The sequence below is a fragment of the Lates calcarifer genome, linkage group LG7_1 (genome assembly GCF_001640805.2).
Source record: "Lates calcarifer isolate ASB-BC8 linkage group LG7_1, TLL_Latcal_v3, whole genome shotgun sequence".
NCBI classification, from domain to species: Eukaryota; Metazoa; Chordata; class Actinopteri; family Centropomidae; genus Lates; species Lates calcarifer.
This window is the reverse complement of record NC_066839.1, coordinates 6,324,809-6,348,156: the sequence shown is the minus strand read 5'-3', so window position 1 is coordinate 6,348,156 and position 23,348 is coordinate 6,324,809. Positions and strand designations below refer to the sequence as shown.

Here is a 23,348-nt window from a genome sequence, read left to right as displayed (position 1 = left end):
ATCTCCGCTTGTCTGAGTGCAGATGAGGAAATGGCAGGCCAAGACACAGAGGGAAGATAAGGAGGAAAAAAATAAATCAAACATTATTCTCTTTGAAAGCTGCCAGGCAGCAGGCACTCCATAGTGTTAGAGTTTCAGTTCACAGCCTTTCAAAGTGAAATTGTAATTGTGTGGAAAGATAAACGTGCTTTGCTGTTTTTGCTCCCTCTGCAGAGCTTGCCGGTGGGGTGGGGTCTCCTCTCTAGCTCACTGAAATGTAAAAGGGGGGCTTTTTGGGTGCTCTGAAGTCTGCCGGTGTTGTCTTTTTCTCTCGAGTGTGAAATTGCGAAAGCATTCTATGGCACACACCTCCCTATCCCCAGTTATCACAGAATGGCAGTGAAGGCAGTGGGAGGAGACGAGCAGAGAGATTTGACCGAGCGATGAGAGAGGGGTCTGTGCATGTGTGAGTGTGTGTAACAATGGCTACAGTAAGTGTCTGTCCCATAATAGTGAAATATATTAATTTTGCTACAGTTCCAGGTAATTAAAAGATTTTGATATGAATAAATATGGAAACCTTTCATATCAATTTTAAAAGACCTCAACAATGTCTCTACACCAGGGAGCTGCACAGTGCTGCAGTCAAGGTTATAGCCTTATTTGTAAAGTCTTAAATGTATTCTGTTTATATCCATATGGCCACTCTGTTTCACACCTCTGTTTGAGCAGCAGCTTTTGACTGTCTCATTAGTCAAAAAGATGTTTTTGAAGAACTGAGTCACAAATCTCATTTCCATATAAGTGACTAATTTCTTCAAGACTCAACTTAAACTTGTAGTAGTTTGACTGTGCTTTGTGATTTATAAAAAAAATCCTCTTTTTCACTTTTCTCAACAGCTGCACATTCTCTACGAAAATGTAAAATATTCTTACCTGGCCTTGATTAATAAAAAATGTCTCTCCTTTGACTGTGGATGTCTGGATCTCCTGTGTGCACAAATCACCTAAGATGACAAGGAAGACAAAAATATTATGTGGCTAAGTTCATTGTCTACCTTTCATCCTGGCTGAATCAATATTATATCTAGGGACATATGAGATGTGACAATGCAGCAGTATCAACTAAAGACTGTCAGGCTTCCCTCAGGTGACCTGATATGCAATAGATTACTATCTAATACAGAAATCACAATACTACATGTCTTTGATCAGTTCAAAGTACATATCTTTGAACAGTAAAGCCATTTTGTGAAGGTGCCAGATTCTTCTACATTATTTCTTTTATATCATATTGTTTTTCTATATTTTATATCCAATCGCATCACTTTCTTCATTGCACGTTATACTCAGTTCACATTTTTTGTTGAAACTGTTTTAGAGAGGCACTTATTCAGCTATATTGTTGTTTTGGAGGCTGTGATATTTTGTCCATGCCTTTTATATTAGTGAGGGTAGACCAAATCCCAGAAAGGATGTACACCCTGCAGTAAAAGATGCAGGTTGATTAAAAAGCCTGTTAGAAAGCTACATTCAGACTTGAAATTTTACTTCCCCTATCAGAGGTTAGCTAGTCAGTTTGTGAATGCAATGTTTTAAAGTGTCACATGTGAACACGTTAACACATCCAGTAGTCCATCTGGATTAACAGCTATGATGATGCCTTTTTCTGTGGGGAGAAGAGATAAGGGTGATAGGAAATTAAAGGGTAAAAAAAAAACAGGACAGGGATTGAGAGGAGAGGGACTGAGGATAAGTGCCACTTGGTGTTTCAGGACCACACTGTGCAACGACACAAATAGGTATGGCCTTGCTTACATCTGTGTGCAAGCATGTGTGTGTGTATGTTTGTATCGTTCCCATAACAAAGAGCTCAAAGAAACTGGTTAACGTACCAGTGCATCAAGAACACATATTATATGTACAGGAAGGACAAATTTACCTCAGCATAACATATAAAAGTGCTTCATCTGCTCATCAAAGCAGTTCAAGCAAAGCCACAAACCACATCCATAACAACACCGCAATGTCTGTTTCACCTTCACACGCAACACACTTCCTGCCTTCCTCTTACTGTGTTTCAGGGGTCTAACACTCCCTCATCTGTACTGTACCTCCTTGGTGCAAGACATGTTTCTAGTTACTTTACATGTCTTTACATCTTTCTTTATCAGCATGAAGAAATTTAGCAAAAACTGGATTAATGCACAAGAAATATATGCTGTACAACAATTTAATACAACAACACAGCATTACATACGCTCTTTGTGGTGCTTACAACATTCAACTTTTGCTGATGTTTTGTTGTTGCACTGGTTTGTATAATACTGAGAGGCGTTTCTATTATTTCGGCAGTGCCAGTTCAATCTCTATTGAACTAAACTTCTAAGTGCTGCTGATTCACATCCAGCCAAAATGCCATAGAGTGAACTACTGAACTACTGTGCTCTTCACCATCACGTTGGCTTTAAACCATTCAGACAGGACAGTGGTATCTGGGTCGCGTGAGTGCTGATGAATCAGGTCCGCACAGCCAATTGCCCTCACGACAGGCTGATCTATTATTCATGGCAAGCAGAGAGGATTTTGGGAGGGTGGGGTCTGGTTGGTAGATAGGTAGAGTGATTTTCCCTGCAGGCTGAACTGTTATTTATAGGCTGATAATAGTGATGTAACTGTGTTACCTCACAACTCCAACGATCACACATTATGTATGTTTGAGATGTCACTTTTCATATTTGGCCAACAGCATGTACTCCTGTAGCCAGGTTATTCAAAATGTTTTCCACATTGCACTTCACAATATTATTATGAGCAGGCGACACGGATGGCTCCACATTTGTGTTGACTGCACTGATTTGATTTGAGCATTAAGTATTTTACAGGCCCAATGAAGAACAAATGTGTTCCACTGATGACTGAAAGATCCTCTTGAATCAAGTTCACAATAAATTATTTTTGCCTCTGCAGCCCTAATTTTAAATTACAAGGCTTATGTACCAGGTGCAGGTTCAGTTTGTACTATTATGTTTGTGGGGATACTGTGCAATGCTGATTTTTCTGTTCCATGTCATTCTGCTGAGGAAACCCCATTAAGTACCAAGCACATTTAGTTCAGGCTGTCCACCCATCCATGAGACAGACAGGTGGCTGCTCAATGGACTGATGAGGCACAACATCATTTCAAACAATTCCAGTGCCACAAATCCTGTGGGCACACAACAACTGACCCAACAGGGTTACTGCAAATAAAAGTCACATTTTTGACTCAAATGTAAGTTTTGCATCATTGGTCTGAATCCATCAAAAACACAAAGGGACAATGCATTAATGTACTTTGTTTTGGTATAAGCAATACTATACAAACCTAACCAGACTGCTATTACTTAAGGTCAATTTGCAAACTTTAAGAAAGCCATACCTGCAACTCCAGTTTTCTCATTTTAATGAAATAGCGGCTATAATGCATCTCACTGATGGTAAGACTCATGGGGTTTCTTGGTAGGACTACATGTTTAGTTTGTTTTGCGGTTGCAGTGTTGTTTTTACTTTGCACCTTCCTCAATGACTGTCTGTATGTGGTGCTCTTATTTACCCTCTGCTGAGCCATGGTGCCCATCATTGTTCTTGCTTGCATGCACATTTCCTGTCTGTAATCTCAGTGTTGCTTTCAGGAACTGGCTGCAATTCAGATCACTAATGCTAACAATCGGTGATCAAGTGTAGTACAAAGAAATGAAATATGAAGAGATAATTATTACAGTAGTTTAAACTACAATAGCTAAATGAAAATGAAATGAAATCTCAGCGTTGCAAGGCTGACAAGCAGTTGTTACTTTCTCTGAAACACCTTGGCACTTTCTGACATTTACTGCCATCACACCTTGTTCACTCTTGGGTGTCTCCATAAGACAATAAATAAGTAAACAGTGAAGAGCACTATGCATGCACTCAGGCACACACAGACTGAATGAGGGTCCTATCTGAGAGGTTCCAATCCATTTACCATAACGCTTTGGTGCCTAAAAATAAGCAACTGAAACTAACCAAGCTGCAGGCATCATGCTTGAAGGACACTGTTCAGGCTCCCCAGATTCAGAAGGATTTGGCAGCAGCTGCATGGTGTGTGTGTATGCACATGTGTTTGTGTGATGCACCTATCCTCAGCGTTTGTATCTGTGTGACACTAGCCAAAAGATGTCGGATACTGAAAGAAATAAAAGTTACAATTTATTTTATATGTGTGCTTCTGGCAGAGTACACTGTGCACTTGTCAAGACTAGTAAATTAAACTTGGTTAAACTAAACAAAAGCAAAGACAACTCAATGACTCTGCCTTCGCTACGGTATAAAGAAGTAGCCAACCACCCAGAGGCATGTGGTTGGCTATTTAGATGGAAGCTGACGTCTAAATAGCCTTGGGTAACTGTCTGAATTACAATTAAGAACTTCTGTACATCAGTGCCAAACTGTTCAAGGGAGAATTGCAATGCATTTAAGAAGTGATTATATTCTCCACTCCTGCTTGTCAGAGTGGCTGCATCAGTTTGTGGGCTGGTCTGACCTTAGCAGTGATGTGGCATTGTTAAAAATAAAGTGATTAATCAGGTGAAATTTGGCTTACTAACCCATTTTCCATTCAATTACATTTAATAGAGCAAAATTTCATTAAAATAGTGAAACACATTCTGGGCAAATGGCTCAGTCAGCTGTGCTCAGACAGCAGCGATGAAGCCGCCTGGTCCTCTGCAAGGGCCACCTCCGCACCACCACCAAGAGCCCTCTAATCTGTGCCAATCAGATGACGCTAAACAGCCATTTGTTGTTGAATTGGGCACCAGCACACGCCCCCTCCTCATATCAACAGCCACTGCAGAGTGCAGACCCTAGCAAAATGCTGGCAACGTAGCAGAAGCAGGCACAGCAGAGAGGGTGACAGAAATAGCAGAGTGGTGAATAATAGAGAAAAAGAACTGTGGTGTAATTAACATGGTGGCTGGAGGCTGATGTACTGTAGAGAGATAAAGAAAGGGAGTGAAGTGAGGGCGTTGAGAAAGAATATGGAGAGGAGATAGGGAAAAGATGAGAAATTAAATGAATTTAGGAGAGGGGAGTTTCAGAAAGGAACATTGTGGAAGAAAGGAAAACTGAGAGGCAAACACAAGTGAGAGAAATAGAGTAAATAAGAGAGAGCAAACAAAATGCATCCCTGTCATCAAAACTAAAGAGCAGAAACAGTGTCATACTCAAAGTACATGTCTTGATAAAAGGACTATGCTATCTACAAATCAGCAAATATATGTGAATCAACCTAAATCCATATATCCAAAGCAAATATACGCTGCTGGTTAGCAAGAAAGCACATTTGATGCATCACAAAATACTGGTATACAATGGTTCAGAGATGGAGGGAGACAGGAAGGAACAGAAGCAGAAATGTAGATGATAATTACATGTTTCCCATCTCAAAATGGTCTCACTAGCTCTGCAAGGTTCACTTTTAAGTTGCAGAACAGGGTACATTTCATTCATACAAATGAAAGAGTAAATGAGGATGTCATGTTATTCGTTGCCTCACAGCAAAAGTGACTTCTTTGAGCCACAGACATAAAGCCATGGATTACAGCCATCAGAAAAGAGCTGCAGATTTCCAAAATGGCGCTGCTCTGCGTGGGCAACAGTGAGCTGGAAGAGCACTGCAGTAAGGACTGAGAACGAAAGCAGCTCACTCCTCATACTTATATATGTGTGGTTTCTATGTCAGAAGAGATAGGGGAGGATAGACAGATACATGGGCAGGAGGTAAAAATGACAGGCATGAAAAATTACAAATAAAGAGAAATATAAATGAAGCCACAGAGTAATTCAATATATAAGCTCTTGTACATCCAAAATCTTAATGAATGGGAATGAGGCTAGATGTTTGAGGGTGATACCAACATTAATATTTGAGATTGTAAAAAAAAAAATCATTCATTCATGATCTGATCATTATCAGTCCTCCACTGTGCAGCATAATAGCAACAACCCAACTATACATGCACACTATGAAAAGGACCAAATCAAACCCTTTTATCCTGAGTAAGCCAGATAATGATCCATATGAGAGCCAAATAGAAAAAACATCTTTAGACCAAACTCAGTTACAAGACATGAAAACAAATGGATGGATTTCAGGTAGAAAAGAACAGACTAACAGTTCCTTTTAAGCCGTTTAAACCTAGGGGAAAAGGTGGGACTAAAGTAAAAGTTAAACACAGGTGGATGTAATGTGCTGTGAAAATATAGTAAGGAAACCCTGATCCTTCCTGTTGCTTTCTGATCCAGAGCTGTGCCAGCCTGCGCTGCAGCCAAGGAAGCTGTCTCACATTCCAGCAGACAACACATCTCAGCCACTTCCTGCTTCCCCTGAGGAAGTGACAGGTTGGACAGAGATTGGGTGAGCCAGTCACACTCAAGACTGAAGTCTGGGTGAGAGCGATTTTCCAAGAGAAAAAAAAAAGAAAACCACCTAGAAACTCGTTCTGCGATACCTCAATAAAAGGCAGATTATCTGCTTAAGTGGTAGTGTGTGTTAACGCTGCTCTGCTGTGTTTATAACACATGCTCTGTTTCCATTAGGACTACCTGCAGCTGCCACTATTAGCAAATTATAATACCCCAACTCAGAGATGCCTCAGTACAGAGCCTCCAAACAGACTGGTGCCAACATTTCCATACTACCAGTATTGTTTTTTAATTCCTACATGTTGCTGTTACTTTAAACAGTCACTCATCGTCAGTGTGTTTAAATAGCTCGACAATTACAAGTCACAGTGTACGCTTTGATTCGAGGTTCAACTTTAAGATTTAGAAGAGTTTCCTAAATACATTCCCTAGACTTTAATTTGGCTTGGACATTACATACTTTTTATTTTTATAAGTGCATTTATGGTGTCTGTTGCTTCTGCCTTTTTCCCAGTTGTGGAAGGATTCTATAGAAATAAACTTTACTTACATCTTGCATAGTAGAGACCATTTGAGGATGAACCACAGTTGCCACAAAAGTGAAAGACTGCATTTACGTGCTAGTCCACTGCCACACAACCCAGTTATCTTGTAAAAACACAAGCTCTAACAACAGTGCAAAATGGAACCAAAACAAGAGTTCTCAAGTCAAGTCGAGACAGTTTTATTTATATAGCACCAAATCACAACAAAAGTTATCTCAAGGCACTTTTTATATAGAGCAGGTTTAGACTGTACTCTAATCATGTAATCATTAACCTTACAAAAAGAGACCCAACAATTCCCACCATGAGCAAGCACTAGGCAACAGTGACAAGGAAAAACTACCTTTTAAGAGGTAGAAACCTCAAGTAGAACCAGACTCAGGGTGGGCAGCCATCTGCCTCGACCGGTTGGGTTGCAGAAGCAAGAGAGGGTGGAGAGAATAGGCAAAGGAGAACATAGCATAATGCTGATTCCATATATAGATGTGAAGCGGTATTAGGGAATGTAACAGTGATAACTGTTATTCTGATCCCTCATTTCAAGCCAAATTTGGCAAAAAAAAAGTTGTACTTCTTAATCTACTAAAAGAAGAAAAATAATAGTGTTGCGAGACCTTTGGGAAATAAAAATCACAGTTACAGTCGGCGATCATTTGAATAACATCTGACTCACAAGGATACAATCATTTTCTGAAATTGACACTGGACTGCAATGACCCATAGTTACTCTGAGGCCATTGTCAAAACGTACACACTGCTAATAAACCCTGTGGCAGTGAGGAATAAATTGCAGCATTTGTATTGGGGCTCCTGCTGACAGGTAGGCAGAGGTTTTTGCCCAATTATGGGAGGAAAGGGATGAAGCAGGATAAGGCGGGCCACTAGAATAGACCTAATGAGGACGTGGTATGATTGCTGTGGGACTGGAGAGACACGCGCTCATTTGTGCCTACAGTGAGCGTATTCGATTGGTACAGAATGGCCAGAATGAAGTGGCGGTGAGAGAGATACAGATAGATAGGGAGAGATAATGGAAGTGAGAAGGATTGATTCCTCACTCAATGTGAGAGCATGTGGGAGGAGATGAGATGCTGTGACTGAACGTGGGAAAGAGATGGATACAGAAAGTAAGTGAGTAGTCAGTCCATCAAGTCAACTATCTCCTCACTCTCTTCTTTCTTTCTTTCTTTTCATCCATCCATCCATTTCAGTCATAGAAACACAGTTGGCAGAGGCAGCACCAGGGGTACCGTCCATAATGGTCTCAAATCACAGATCCAGTGCATGCAAACACATCAAAACTTATAATGTAACCAGTGACACTTTTTCAAGGCTGTGCAGCATTCACAAGAGGGAGAACAAAACCTGGAAAACCAGGGCGAACATATGACGGGAAGGGAGTGTTCTGTTCAAAGAGAGTCAGTTTCCATTCAGGCAACATTTAATGAGTCTGAGTGGATTCTGGGCCAGACTATTGTACAGGACCAAATGTAGTTATTGTAAATCTTGTACATCCACATATAATCATACAACCTTACATCATGACTGTTGCACCGTGGTGAAAGAGCTTAATCAGAGAATCCCATAGAACTGACGCACAATTGATGCAACGGATATCACATGAAACAACATGAAACAACCTTCTATGTGAAATTTTACTATAAATGGCTCTTCACCTCAGTCACTGTGACTTGATTCCATCTGAGCGGACACTCACTACCCAGCCCTGGTTCCTTCTTAACACAGAGTTATTGGAAGATTATATATTGCAGTGCTCAATTTGTGCTGCTTTGGTACTAAAGAGCCACATAAATTAGGCTTGCATCTGTATGTGCTATACAACAGAATTGCATTGCAAATTTAGACTGCATCTCTCTCTCCCTCTTTTTTTAAACAGACTGAGTGACTTCCACAGCTCTAAATTATGAGACATCCGGTGTCTTTATTGACCACTGGTGTTACTTTGGGATCGTGGTAGCTTCTAATAAAAGCTTTTGGTTTGATCTCTTTTTCGATCTCATTATTTTCCGTTCTCCCACTTTCTATTATCATCTCTGTCTCTCTTCCCTGGTGTGTTTTTCTTTCAGTCTCCCCACCATCTCTTATCATCCCCCCCCCCCCCCCCCACTCTCTCTCATACTTGTGTGTGAATATAGTAGTGTCTGTAGCTATGTGTCTATGTGTGTGTGTGGGAGGGGAGGAGAGCAGCATTGCTGGCTGGAGGAGGAGGTGAGAGAGAAAGAAAAAGAAGCGAGAGAGGGAAAGAAATACACACAGAGAGAGAAGCAAAGCATTTACTGGAACAAAACATGCCGTTTCAGTCTCATAGATGAGGGCCGCCTACTCACCACTTTTTATCTCAATGTAGATTACTCCTCGTTTTTTAAATATATATTATTATAATAGATTTTGTTATATTATATTGATTTGTAAGTTTATCTTATCTTATTTATAGTGTAGGACAACCAGAACATTATGCACTCGCATTTTTGCCTCCCAACTGTACTACATAAGAGTTGCTAGACCCACCATCTGTCCAGCGTCTACACAGTATAACTCCATATTTCAAGTAGGTGGTATTAACTTTTTATCTGACTGTGGACAATGATGATCATGACCGTACTGCCATTCTAACATACTACCAGTATTAATGGAATACAAAAAATATGGCATAACATGGGGGGCACACACGAATAACCACAAGGGTTTGATGAAAAAATTCCCGAAAATAAAAATAAAAAATTGCCTGGAAATAAAGCAATGGCTTTGAAATAGGAAAAAAAAAGTCTGGCCATTTGCTCAGGAGAGGATGAAAAAGGGAGGCCTGTGGCTAAGAACCTGATGATTGCCAAATATCTATCAGCAAATTTTCACCAAGGGTGGCGACAATTTCAGAGTAAAAATAGCATTGTTTTTCCTGTAACAGCTCTGTAATACAGGGTCATTCACATCAAGTGAGACACCTTTTTGAAAAGAATGAGTGTAACAGAAGAACAGTGAGAGTGACAACATCTATGTAAGTGCTGCCTGATGAATGTAACACAAACTATGCAGAACCAGCTTATAGACAGCAGACCCTAAACACAGGGAGGAAGTTGAATACTCACTAATGATCCTGGTATCTTGTTAAAGCCAGTGAACTGCAGTGAACTGGTGAGCCTGAAAGACAAGAAGATACATTTTAAGATAATGAGTGATGTGAATGATGAAGTTAGCCAAATTAGAATAAGGAGTTTACACCAGCGGCCTGGGGATAAAAGAATGCAGTACCTACACAGAAAACAAGTTTAACAATGTGACTCCTTCAACCTAATAAAATACTCTAAGCAGGATTGGAGGGTGTTAATGAAATGTGCAGCAAGTGATAACTGTATTTAATTCAAACTAACCTTACACTTAGGAGACTCCTGTTAAAATATTAAAATGATTCACATCCTGTTCAAGATCTTAAAAGGTTCAAGTCTTACCCAAACTAAGAAATTAAAGATGCAACTAATGATTAACGTCAATATTGATTAATCTGCTGATTATTTCTTTTTGCTTGAAAAGTGACTCACATAATTAGTCAATTATGAAAATAGAGAAACTGTGTGGGCTTAATAACCAGATCTGATTTTCATTGTAGGTACTGCACGTACCTCAGCATCATCTCATATTCCTCAAGACTGAACCTGTCCAAAAACACTGGAAAGTCAGAGTTTTGTTTTGGTTTTAGTGATATCTCCTTCCTTTAGGGACAAGTACTATTTGATATCCTTATCTAATAAGCAAAATCCAACTGAGAACAATGACCTGTTTTACAGCAGAGTCCTGATACCAAAAAAGTGATGCTGAGACAGAGAAAACAAGAAGAGCTTTGGCTTTTCTTTTGATAATGCAAATTCTGAACTGTGACCAAGGAATGTGCATGCATAACTTAATGATTGCATGTATTTTATTCCATTACAGATACTAGAAAAGGTTGACGTGGAACATTCTGCATTTTGTCCTATGAACTGACAAAAATCCAGTCAACTTGACTGATTTTTTACTATTAAAGGCTGATCAATTAATGAGCAACATCAAATAGAAAGACGTAATCTTATTTTTCAAGGGGATGTTTCAGCTCAGTAAAATCAGCTTCAAAAGCCTCTGGGAAAAATATCAGTGCTAACTTTAATGGATCACAGAGCGATAGTAGTAATCCAAGTTCAAGGACAATCAGAGAAACACTAACAAGAGTCAGAGTAGTTAAAGTGATCTACATTTATTATGTTCTTAGCCAGGGTGTGTGGATGGAGACCAAAGAAGTAAAAGTCACAAAACATGCTTCAAGCAAAACTAGCGCAAACTGTACAGTTGGTGACAAAGGTTATCCAGAGTGCAGAGTCCAGTGTATTCACAGCTCAAATCATCTTCCAGTTGTTTTCACACACACACACTAACACACATGTATCTTATTTCCTCTCTGTGGAGCCTGGCTGGATTTCCTGGAGAACCAAGGGAGCAGCAGCCGCCAACTCTGCAGACGGCAGAGACACTTGTTATATGTTCCATCTGTGTGGTCCCATGAATTTATTCAATTTAACTTGATTTGTGATTTTTACTCATGACTACCATCTTTAATGTTCTGCTTCCCACCAGATATCACCAATCCAGTAATTATCCTGTAAGACCCAACTCCAAGCACCATGGTGTGACAGATCTGACAAACACAATCTGTGCGGCCTTGACTTGACTTGAGAGCTTAATTGAATCGGCTCTAACAAAGACAAGTTCACATATATAGAAAAATGACCCAGCTAAGTAGTATTAACATAAACAAGCATACAGTAACGTGAAAAGAAAATTAAATAACATCATTTAGTCTTCATGTAAGGTATTAGAAAGGACAAGTATTATATATCAGCAAAGTCTCGGGTGTGATCAACCCGAAGAAAGATCTGAAATCCAAGATGCCATGTGTCTTCACTGAAATCAGATCACACTCGAGTTTCACATTTACTTCCAAGAAAATTTTCATCCCAAAGAGAACAGAGGTGGTAAGCGACATTAACACACCACCAGTAACTTACTGTTATCTGCTACGCTTAAACAGACAAATGCTGACTTATCTCATCTCATGATCAATTCAGTTACAGGAGGATGATGTAAACAGGTTCATCAGTCATTAAATATACAGTCTTACAATGTGATGTTGTGTCTCTATGCATTTCCCTTAAGGTTAATGTCATATTTTATCAAACTGTGATAAAGTGGAGGCAGTTTTTATTTCAAGGGAGGCGGTGTACTCCCAACTGTAATATGCTGCAGGAATCCAGCAATTATAAATGATATGAACAGCAAACTAAACTTTTAGGTATCCAGCATTGAGATGGAATGGAATGGATGGGAATGTCCCTCTGCATATGCCAGGCTATTAGTACAGACTGCTGACCTGGACCATGGACCTCTCCATAGTCTGTTTCTGCATGCTGGTATTCAGCCTAATGAGGCTTGCTAATGGTCTGCCCATGTCAGTCTGGGGGAAACCTTCTTCTCTACGCAAACTGGAACACATGTAGACAATTGCTCAGTATGCACTCACTCATTCTACCACTATCCACAGTTGCTTAGTTGTTGAAAGGACAAACATAACCCAAGCATGAGTCAACTATACACCAAACCTACCATGCCATATCTCACAGTCTCCTCTCATCTTTCCCTGCTAGACAGAAATCAGAGATATGAAGATGTTAACTTGGGCTAGTATAGCATGGTGTAGCCCTGTTACACAACTCACATTTTAAGAAAACTGCCCGCACCTGGTCAAGGCAACATGAGGGATGATAAACTGAGGAAGCCACAGAAAGAAAAACTGCTTCTGTGCGTCCATAAATTTTAACCATTTATCCACTGACAAAAACAGCGTCTTTTTTGTTGCTTTTGTTCTCTGGCTGGGAAAAATGACACAAGAGTCTGACTAATGCTGAAAAAAGTATCAGCGGTTAACACATTCCTGACCCGCATATTTAGGATAATAGAACACCATGCAATGGGGAGTGAGTGTACTAACTTGAATTAGACATACAGTACAGTAACTGTCTGGACAGGCTTTTGTTCCGTCTCACCAGTCAACCTCTGGGACGCTGGTGGGGACCGCTGCTGCATGGCCCAGCTACAACTGGCTTACCAAGGCCACCCTCTCACAGGAACTTGTCCATTAGTCATGCTCTGTTAATATTACTAGTTAATGATTGCGAGCCCTGTTTCAACACTTTTATAAAGCCTGACCTCAGTCTGTGGGTTCAAATGACACAGGAGAGTTGAATATGAAACCAAATTCTCCAGTTTATAAATTCATAAGAAAATCCAAAATACTGTCTGTGATTCTGAAGCGCTGGTTTCTCAGCTAGCTAGATAATCTAAAAAGCATGCAAATGCAATACAATAACAGCTACAAAAGCAACTGCATAATCCACCAAGCTTGCCCAGGTAAGTACAGGGAACTGCTGCAACTATGACCAATACAGTGACAGGATCAGAAACACTATCATGAAGATCCAGACAAAGCATGTTCTAAAATCTGCTGAGCACTGTCAGAGCGGAAAGTAATGTAGAAGAAATGAGAGGAGTTAGAGAGAGGGCAGACAGATGTTAGAAATGGAAAGGAGAAGCAGGTTTTGGAGAGCAGAGAGGAAAGGAGAAAGGAAGAAAATGAAGAGGACAAAACAGGTCAGCCATAGTGTGGGCTGGCAAGATAGTTCAAGTCTTAGGCCAATGTCGCAACCTTCTCCAGATGTTTTTACACCAACTGCTGTGCTATACACATAGGGCCACTTACTGTACCTTGAAATTAAAAAATATCAAAAAAGACAGACACACGTGTAAGCCTTTGAAACTGCAAAAATGTGAAGGCTCCTAAAGATGTGAGTTTTTGTTTGTAACAGATCCTCAAAACACAGTACCTTGGATTTGAAGATAATGTCCAACTGATAAAGTCAAGCATCAATTTCAGATTGACTGTAAAACATTTATAAATGTAAATTTGAGTTTGCTACTAAAACACATTCTTACTGTAGATTTGAGGCATGTTCCATCCATTAGCCTTGGCTATAAAGTAAAACCCAATATGACAAAAAAAGAGGCTGGGATTAAGAAGAATGTGTGTACTTTGGCGAGATTTTCTAGGAGACAGCTTGACAATACAAATCATGTTGTGGTATACTGTATTCTGACAGAGCATTAGCTCAAGTTGCAGGTCGTAAAACAGACAATGTCCAGATGTCTGGCAAGACACACAAGAACGCAGAAGAGGATTTAAGGAGCTAGTTCTCCTCCCAGTCAGCTACTGATAGTCATGGTTCCTCTCAGATGAGAACCAAATCCCTATTGGGAGCCACACTGGAGGCACCCAAGAATTCAAAGGTTGTATGTTTTCAGAGGATGAAATTGGCATTGTTAAATATTTTTCTGAATGTCAGAAACCCTCATGAAACACCAACAATGCAGTAGTCTGCCCTCAGCAATTTGCAACTTCTCTGTCCTGTCTGTGACATTGTGCTCAGTAATTTCAGCAGAAGACATACACTTAAAATAGATTAAAAGGCTGTGTAATTTTCTAAAAAAACTGCACACTGTAGTTTTAAGTAAGTACTACATTTGTTGGAGGCTGTTTTCTGTTGTAGATTAACAGACATTTCGTGCTCTGGACAATGTGCAATCCACACGCTAAGTATTTGGACAGTTACACAATTTATGTTTCAGCTTTAATTTGCGTAAATTTGCATCAATATTTAAAGTACTGGGAGGGAGATATAGCCCCTTTAACAAACTGCAAGGGTTCAAAAGTAATTGAACATTTGGCTACTAAATGTTTCTTGGTTAGCTGTGTGCCGTTTCAAAATGTACAAAAGACCCACATGTGGCTCAGCATTGATTGAGTGTGAAGGGTTGCCATATATATTGAGATGGAGGTGGTTTGCCAAAATCAGCAGTTGGGCAAAAAAAAGTCTAAAAAAGTAGTTGCTTTTGAGAACGGCAAACGACCTGGTAGACCAAGAAGCACAAGTTTTGTGGATGAGCAGTTATTTGTGTGGTACTGCAAAACAAGTCAAGAATGCTCTCTGGGATGTTGACATGCATGTTTTCTTGTCAACGATCAAGAGAAGATGTCACGATCATAACCTCAGAAGGTTCACCACAAGATGCAAAACCCTGGCAAACATCAAAAAACAGAAAGGCCATGCTGCAGTTTGGACATAAACATAAACAAACAAACATAAAAATAAACCATCAGAGTTCTGGAACAAAGTTCTGGGGACTGATGAAATGAAAATCAAACTCCATCAAAATGATGGTCAGAGGAGTGTGTGGAGAAAAAAAAGAACCATTGTTTAATCCATTATTTATTTCAAATTGAATATGCTGAAGCACAGAGTTTGAAGAACGAAAATGTGCAACTACTCACAGTCTGGACAGTATGTGGGACTGACTTGAAATTAGCTACAGTTCCCATGAAAGATCATGTCACCCTGTGCAATGGTGTGGCTAATTTGTATATTTTTAACAGTTTGACAACAACTGAGGTCTATGGCACAGAGTGATTCACTGTAACAAAAATGAATACCATGAATAATGACAGTTCACAGAAATGTCCCAACTCAGGACAGTTAGCTAGCAGGCTATCTTGCAGTGGATCTAGAGGTTGCTGATCTGAACTCTTTTGTATATGTTGATACTATCTTCACCAACAATGTCAGGTCATGTCTAGTGAACAGTGTGCGGATTCTACTTTATTCAGTCTGACCCTGTCAGGTAGCTGGCGCCACTAAAAGCTGATATCTGGGCTGATTTCTTGTCAACACAAACAGTGCAAATAAATTAGTGCGCAGATTTCAGTTTCTGTCCTGTCTGTACTCAAAGTGATCAGTGGAAGTCTGTGTTTAGTTGAAGCATCAGCTACTGACAGTCGACATTTGTGTATGATACAGCATTTATTTTCAAAATATGCATGGTGATGATACCTTTGTAAGTGGTGCAGGTTTTTATTATTCCTGCACAACTGTTTTGTAAAATAAAAAAATACAGATGTGTCATGTTTCAGTTGTTTTGCATTTGCCAGGGAAAATAAATACTTCATAATGAATTAAAATGAATTGAAATGAATCAATTCTGGGCTCTGGGAATCAAAATCAAATTGAATCCGGAGATGAGTGTCAATATCCAGTCCTATTATCAGGATACATTCATTTTTAGTTTTGTTCTTGGTCTGTATTTGGCAAGGGTTCAGCTTCTTTATGCAGACATTATAATATTTTAGCATAAATATCCTTTAAGTCTTGTAGTTTAAACAATAGTTGACCAATTTCTTGCACCTCTCTACATGGTTGCCAGGCTGGCCTAGCATGTGTCATAATTTTACCATAACAGTTTTTTCAAAAGAATGCTGTCAGATGCACTACACTGATGTAAAATCAACACCTCTTTTTAATGGCTCATAAAAACACCAACCTTACACCCCACACTAAGAGAATTCCCCACATTACAGGGGTGAGTCAATAAAGTGTAGGGTAGGTCGTGATACATAGAGAGAGTGAAGGAGAATACTGAATAAAGCCCTGAGAAGGTGTTTCGGGGAAGCTCAGAGAATATACAGAAACTCATAGTGCATCAAATTCTCTGTGGATTTCATTTCAAAGCCACTGCGAGCCAGCATAAGCAGCTTTGTTCCTTTGCCACCTATCCTCAGTGTCTGCCCATTCTAAACCTATCTTCATTGTTTTGGCCACCGTTCTCTATCAAGTCTCAACTGCCTGCTTTTCACATTCCTCAGTCATGGGGACATAAGCCTCAGTTTTCCTCTCCCACACTCTTCAACCCTGTGGAAAACAGGGATACAGGCTGGCGGAGCCACTGTGTCAAATCTATTTGTCGGTTAAACCTTCCTCAGAATGGAGCCTGGATTAGGCCTTTAGCTGCTGCTGCTATTCTGCGAAACCTGGTGTGTGTGTGTGTGTGTGTGTTTGCTTGAACTGGTGGCCAATGAGTTTTGATGGGCCAAGCTATTTGTGAAGCTCCTGATTTGCCAGAAGGAGTTCACCCAACGGCTACAAAAGCCTCTGACTTACTATCATCAAGATAATAGTCAGAGATATGTGCTTATGACTATTTACATGTGAGAGGTCACGCAACTTTGCGTAATTTTCCACATAATGCACATACTAAAAGCCTATTGAGAGAATTAATGTTAATCAGGAGAGTATTGAGGACAGGAGGATGATGGATGGTGTGGTTGGTGTTTCAGCCAAGTATCAAAGCAAAAAAGGCGATAAAGGAAAGGAAAAATGAGAAAGTCTGTGTGTGCCTAAAAAAGCCTGGGAATCATCTGTGCACAGAGGGGAATTGAGAAAATGTGGCAAGGAGGAAAAGCATGACTGAAGTAGCAGATCCTCTGCTTCGACTGTAAATCACACCAGAGCTCAAGTAGTCCATAACCAAGAGACAGGGAGAAAGAGAGGATGATGAGGTGGAGAGAGGGAGAACAGAGTGTGTTAACAGGCAAAATCTGAGCAAGAAGAGGGGTTGAAGGCCAAAGAGTGCTACAGAAGGAAAAATAAAAAGATAAAGTGAGACAGAAAAGAAGATGTTAAAGAGGGAGAGGAGTGTGGCGTCCCAACTTGAGTTCACAAGTTCAACTGGAAAACCTTTCCATTCTCTTCACTTCCCCTTCGTTCTCCAGACTGCTATGTGACTGCACTTCACAGTGAGCACAGGAAAAGCACAAATATCAAAGATTCAGGTAGCCAGGGAAATGTGTGTCACTGTGTGTGTCCATGTGTTTAAGTGTGTCTGTGTGTGCGGTGCGTCTCAAAAAGCCACCTGCACCTCACCTCCTTATACAGACCTGGGGCTGCATTAACATTTAATCCTTGCGGTCAAAGCCGCACCTTAAAAAACTTTAACTCTTTAGCACCTCTGTCCAACCACTATCTGGCACAGTATTAGCTCCCACAGCTGCGTACCTCAAGTGTGAGTGTGGCAGTGTGTGTGTACGTGTAGGTCTGTGTGGTGTCTATTGGAAACCAACAGTGTGTTAAAACCTTGATAATGAAAGCTATAAATCACTATTACCACATCCCCAGCCTCAAAGCTCATAAACTCCAGCCCACAACACCCTGACAACAAAAACATGCTTTTCTTTTTTTAACCTTTCTTCTCTCCGTCTTTTCTATTCCTTCTCGTTCACACTATAAACAACAGCAGTGGCAGGGGTAGCCATGGAACAGCCAAGTTACCATAAAGACTCTTGCCTCTTGTCTTCACCTGACACTGTGTCTCCAAGGTCACTCTGAGAAGAAGTCCCTCTTGGTGTCTGTAAGACGTTTTGCCCTTTTGACAAAATCTCAAATGTTTTTCTCTTGCGTTGCTAAATTTGCACATAAACACTATATTAAGGCTACTGAGTCATATATGCACCTACATTCACATAGCCTAGGTGACCCAATATATTTTATAACAATCTGTCAGTAAGCCTGCAGACTTTGTTGTGTATTTTGCACAGTGAAATGAAATGCTTTATTTATTTGTGTATATATAACAACAGATGAAGCTGTATGCAATTGATGGCAAAAGCACTCACAATTTTAAATGAATCTAATTCTGCATCTCCAAAACAATACGATCAGATTTCTGTCTTACTATGCTGAATCAAATGACGTATTATTAATGCGAGTGTGCTATTTCATCGGACAAAGTCAAGAAATTTTGGAGTCACTGCCAGCCAGAAACGTGTGCCAATTTACCAACTACACACATACCCTTGGCAAGGAAGAAAAGCTTATAAACAAGATGAAAAAAGAATTGCTGCTCTAGCATCAAGGTAAATAAAAGAGAGAGAGAGAAAGAGGGAAATGTATGCTAATGCTTTTAATCCTGACATCTGAAGACACAAGCCCAGTACTTACAGCACTTAGCACAGAGTCTTGTTCTCACTCTTCTCTTTGTTGTGCTGACACTCTAAATAATCTGAAAGCACCAGACACAGTCCCAGGTACCATCATTACCAGGCAAAGCCAAAAACAATGTCTGACAAGTTCTGAGGGCGGACAGCTCAAGTTAATGGATCTACTTAACAAGGGAGAGCTGTTAACTGTAAATAAAGGCATAAACAAATTTTCATGGTTTTGACAAACAGAAAGATGGCTCTTTGATTGGTGGTTCAGTTCCACATATACATTTTTGAACGGTAAATAGCTAAAAGCATGATAACAGGTCCACTGGAATGAATTAAAGCCAAAATCATAAGCTATATCATTTTATTCAAATATATCATTCAGGGATTGTGCAGTAACACTGAAAATTCACTTCTAAAACAGCACAATAGATTCACTGTCATCATAAATCATATATCACTGTCCAGAGCAAGACATTTTCATGACCCCATGAAATTTCACTACAGAATAAAGCAAATGAAGAAACATTTTTTGCAAGTCATCTATGTTGCATAACAGCAAATCTGCATAACTCAAAAATAACTCAATCACACCTTCTTCACCTGCCAAACAGAAATAACACCTTATATGATTTCTCAACCTTTCATCCTGATATGAAAATACTTAACTGATCTGTTTTGCACTTAATAAAAGGTGCTATCCAGCTATAGTTTGATAATCCATGCAATTTGGTACAAATTGGTGATTTCCAACTATGTCCCAATGAGCAATTGTTTTCCAACCAAACACAAAAGCAGCTGACTTAAAGGGGCAATTAAGCCTTAAAATTTGGTTGTATACAAAGGTACCCATGCATTCTCAAAGGCACATAGTAGGGGATCACTGCTGAAAATCTGCACTCGTATCGATTAAGCCTAACCCAGCTGAGAGGCAAAGACTGTGAGGCCATCAGTCAAATTGACAAGTGCATGTTTAATGGCCGTGAGAAACACTGTGCAGAGGTTCCTGGGTAATCGCCGTTATAAGGGATGGGAGGGGAGAAGGACAGGGCTGCGGACAGCAAGCCCTGTGACACTTTGACAGATACGAGGCTTTGCGCCTCTCAAAGGGGCAAAGCAGAGAAAAGGCATTTGAATAAAAGACCTACTGCTAAGCCTTCTGTGCAGTGCACTGAGCCCTGCAGCTCACAACCAAAGAAGGGGTCAAGCCACTGCTTGACTACAGGCATCTGGGGCTTTTCCTACCCAAACAAAACAATTAAATGCAGGGGCTGGATCTTCTTGAGTTTTATCTTTCCCTTGCACTAAAACTTCTACTGCTCTACTGGTATTTCTCTTTACCCTCTACCTTTTCCCCAGTATAGATCAAATGTTTTTTCATTTCCTTCTAGTTTTCCTTCTCCACTTTTTCCTGCCTTAACTAAACTTTTTCTTTTTCATCTTTCTCCCTACCCCTCCTTATCTCTGCCTCATCTCTACTCTGTCTTGCTCCTATCAACTTCTCTACTTGTGTTTTCTATGTAATTTTCTATGCCCATCTCTGATCTCCCTCTGTGCCCAACCCCATCTATTTATTATCCAGCTGATATGAGGCCTGAAACAGAGCCGTGAGGAGGACTTTGGGTGCAGACAGACAATGCCAGGAGCAAAGTACAAACTTTTTGTGCAGAAAACCCAACAGTGCCTACCAATCTTCACCATGCTGGTTAAAGTTGGAAAAACCTGGGTGGAGGGAAGCTAACCAAAAAGGAGTTCCTGCTGGGTGTTGCTACACAATTTCATCCATCCATCAATCACCTCAAGCCCAGAGCCTGAGACCTGTCTGTGTGGTCCCAGTTTCTTTCTCTTAAATTTAGTGTACATTCAGCCTATAGAAATTGGTATCCAGTGGGAAAATAACAGCAACCTGAACCTGCTGGCAGGCTTTAATGGACTAAAAAATCTTCACTTTTTCCCCAATTACATTTAAGCAATACACACCAGAAAAAGATACATAAACACAAAGCTTTTCACTGAGAGTGAATATTTCCAACAACGATCAAGAGCTGAAGCTCTTTTTTTTTTTTTTTTGATTCATTTTGGAAATTTCCTTTGGATGAAACACAACACAGACTGCTACACAACACAAACCAAGCACAGCCAGTGGAGTTGCTCACATTTCCTTCAGTAGTTCCAAATTCTAGCCGTTTAATGACTGATGTCTACAGAGTTCAAAAACAAACTTCTATTAAATGGTACGTGCGAGAAAACATCAGTTTGTCTGTATATCTAGCTGTAATGCCGCAACAGAAGCACAGAGTTCAAGCTAAAACACCACCGCCTCTTACTTTAATTACACAGGTCTGGGAGGGCAACATAATGAGCTTTTAATGATAGTGACTCTGATACAGGCTTTTTATATAGAGCTTGCAGGGTGATAGGCCCCTTCCTGGAAGACACCTGTAGTGTATTATTCAGTCTTTATTTGAGCTTTATGCTACTTGCAGAGTCTGCCAAAAGAAACACAGCAGCCGGCAGGGGAAATTAACAGTAACTGAGTCTTCACAGAAGTTCCCGTTCACAATCACTGGGTAACACATTGCCAACATGAGGGGAGAAGATAATGGTGCTAACCAGTGTAAGCTGTTCTTTTCTACATAACACAATGAAAGGATATTTCTTCTTGGTGCATTGCTTCACTAAAGAGTGGCTGTAAGGATAAGCGTGTGCTACAGGAGGAAGCTTTAGTCGTTAAAAAAAAGAAGAAAACTGTCTTCTAATTACCGTTGTTAGAACCCTGCATTATCATTACACTCCAAGGTTTCTGACAACACAACAACTGTGCTGCCATAGCAACGCAGTGCCGGAAGAGGGATGATGGTGATGTCGTTTCATGTTTTGCCCATTTCAATTTGCCTCTGATCCACGCTGACTGCATGTGATCAGGCTGTTCTGTGTCAGTCTGCTCATTGACCTGTACCCTAATCCTGAACCTACTCTGATGAGCGCAGGTGGACGCATCAGTCGGCTTGCCTGGCACCACTTCACCCATGGGCTAAACAACACAGCACAGCTGGGTTCATCTGATATTATGTAACGCAGCACCACCCCCGCAGGCCCTGTTCACACCACCCCTCTCCTCCTACTCCGCCTCCCACTAGTGCACCATTGGCTATTTGCAGGCAGAGGTGCATTGTGAGACAAGAGTGCTTCAGTACCTGGGGGGATATTTGTGGAGGACTAAGCTTCGGAAAAATTTAAGATTACGTCCATGTATAGAGAGAACAGTGTACAAACAATTAGCTTACTGTGTCCATTTTGTGCCACAGCCTTTGGTTTTCTAGTTCATTCAAGTGAATAAAACATAAGGTATGTGTGGGCCAGATACTCCCTTCAGTTGAGTTTTAACAGTTACAGCTTTACTGGCATGTACTTACTTGGCTCAACACTCCATATACTGCTTTAAATCCCTAAAATGGCTGATTAGATTCCAGGGTTGTATCCATCATTGATCCCACCAGTGATTCTGCCTTTACTTCTTGGAAACAAAATTTGTTACTAAGCAATAGTTGCCAAAAGTGGAATTGCACCCGTTGCCTGGCAACATTAGCTTACTGAATCTCATATCAGGAAGCAATGAGAACCAGTGGTGCTTTGAGCTACAACCCTCTAGATACCTCTTTTCATTTCGGGTACAGACTGTGATGTCCAACTACAATGATACTATTCAAGTCATCTGATATCTTATTATATCTCTACACCGGGCTTCTCACAGTCATCAACATAAACAACTAAAACACAGGCAGGAATGTGATTAAATTTAAATTCATGGGGCATTAGAATCCCCCTGACAAGTGAGTTACTTCAATCCAGTCGTTGTTTTGTGAAGGTCACTGACTCATTGCAAAGTATAAGCAGGAAAAAAAGGCCACTTCTTCAAACCAGTGTGTCAGTGGTGAGACTGTGAAATACAGAAAATAAGGGAGGCAGGTTGAAGTGAGCCCCTTCATTTCAAACTCCCCTCAACCATGGCCATTTTCTCCCCAAGTGCTTTAAGAGATGTTAAAGGGCTTCGGGCAGTCACTTCATTAAAGACAACCCTGTGGGCCCTCGTCAAAGCTTTACTTCTAAACTGTCATTAGAAAGTACTGCCAGGGCAGTCAACTTTCCTCCCATGCACCAGTTGCTTCTTAATGAAAAACAGCAGCTTGCTTAAGCTCACTCCCGTCACATCCATAAACCACCGATCAAGCTTTCCTCCTCGCAGCTGGGGAGACCCAGCGGAGGCATTAGCTAGGAGTTGTCAGAATACCACTGGAATGGATCAAAGCGATGTGTGGTAAATTGCCTCCGATGACCATTTAAAGCACTCTAACGCCATAGAGCAGCCCACTCAATTTGAGTGACTGGGTAACAAGGCAGCAACAGCCTGAGCTTATGATGATAGGGAGAGATGCAGAGGAAACAGGTGTGACAGCAGAGTTTGC

The 23,348-nt window shown here is 40.5% G+C and overlaps 1 protein-coding gene across 11 annotated transcripts in view; it reads right to left on the bottom strand.

Annotated features, from left to right (window-relative positions):
- Positions 1 to 23,348, bottom strand: part of sipa1l1 (signal-induced proliferation-associated 1 like 1) — a 97,321-nt gene that overhangs the window by 62,453 nt on the left and 11,520 nt on the right. For 6 of the 11 annotated variants that reach the window (XM_051071794.1, XM_051071789.1, XM_051071791.1 and 3 more), the window contains one exon: positions 10,079 to 10,130. The gene's annotated coding sequence lies outside the window, so the exon portion shown is untranslated. Of the gene's footprint in view, positions 1 to 915; positions 987 to 10,078; positions 10,131 to 23,348 lie in introns of all 11 variants that reach the window. The other 5 variants (XM_051071795.1, XM_051071792.1, XM_051071788.1 and 2 more) reach the window with 1 other exon arrangement.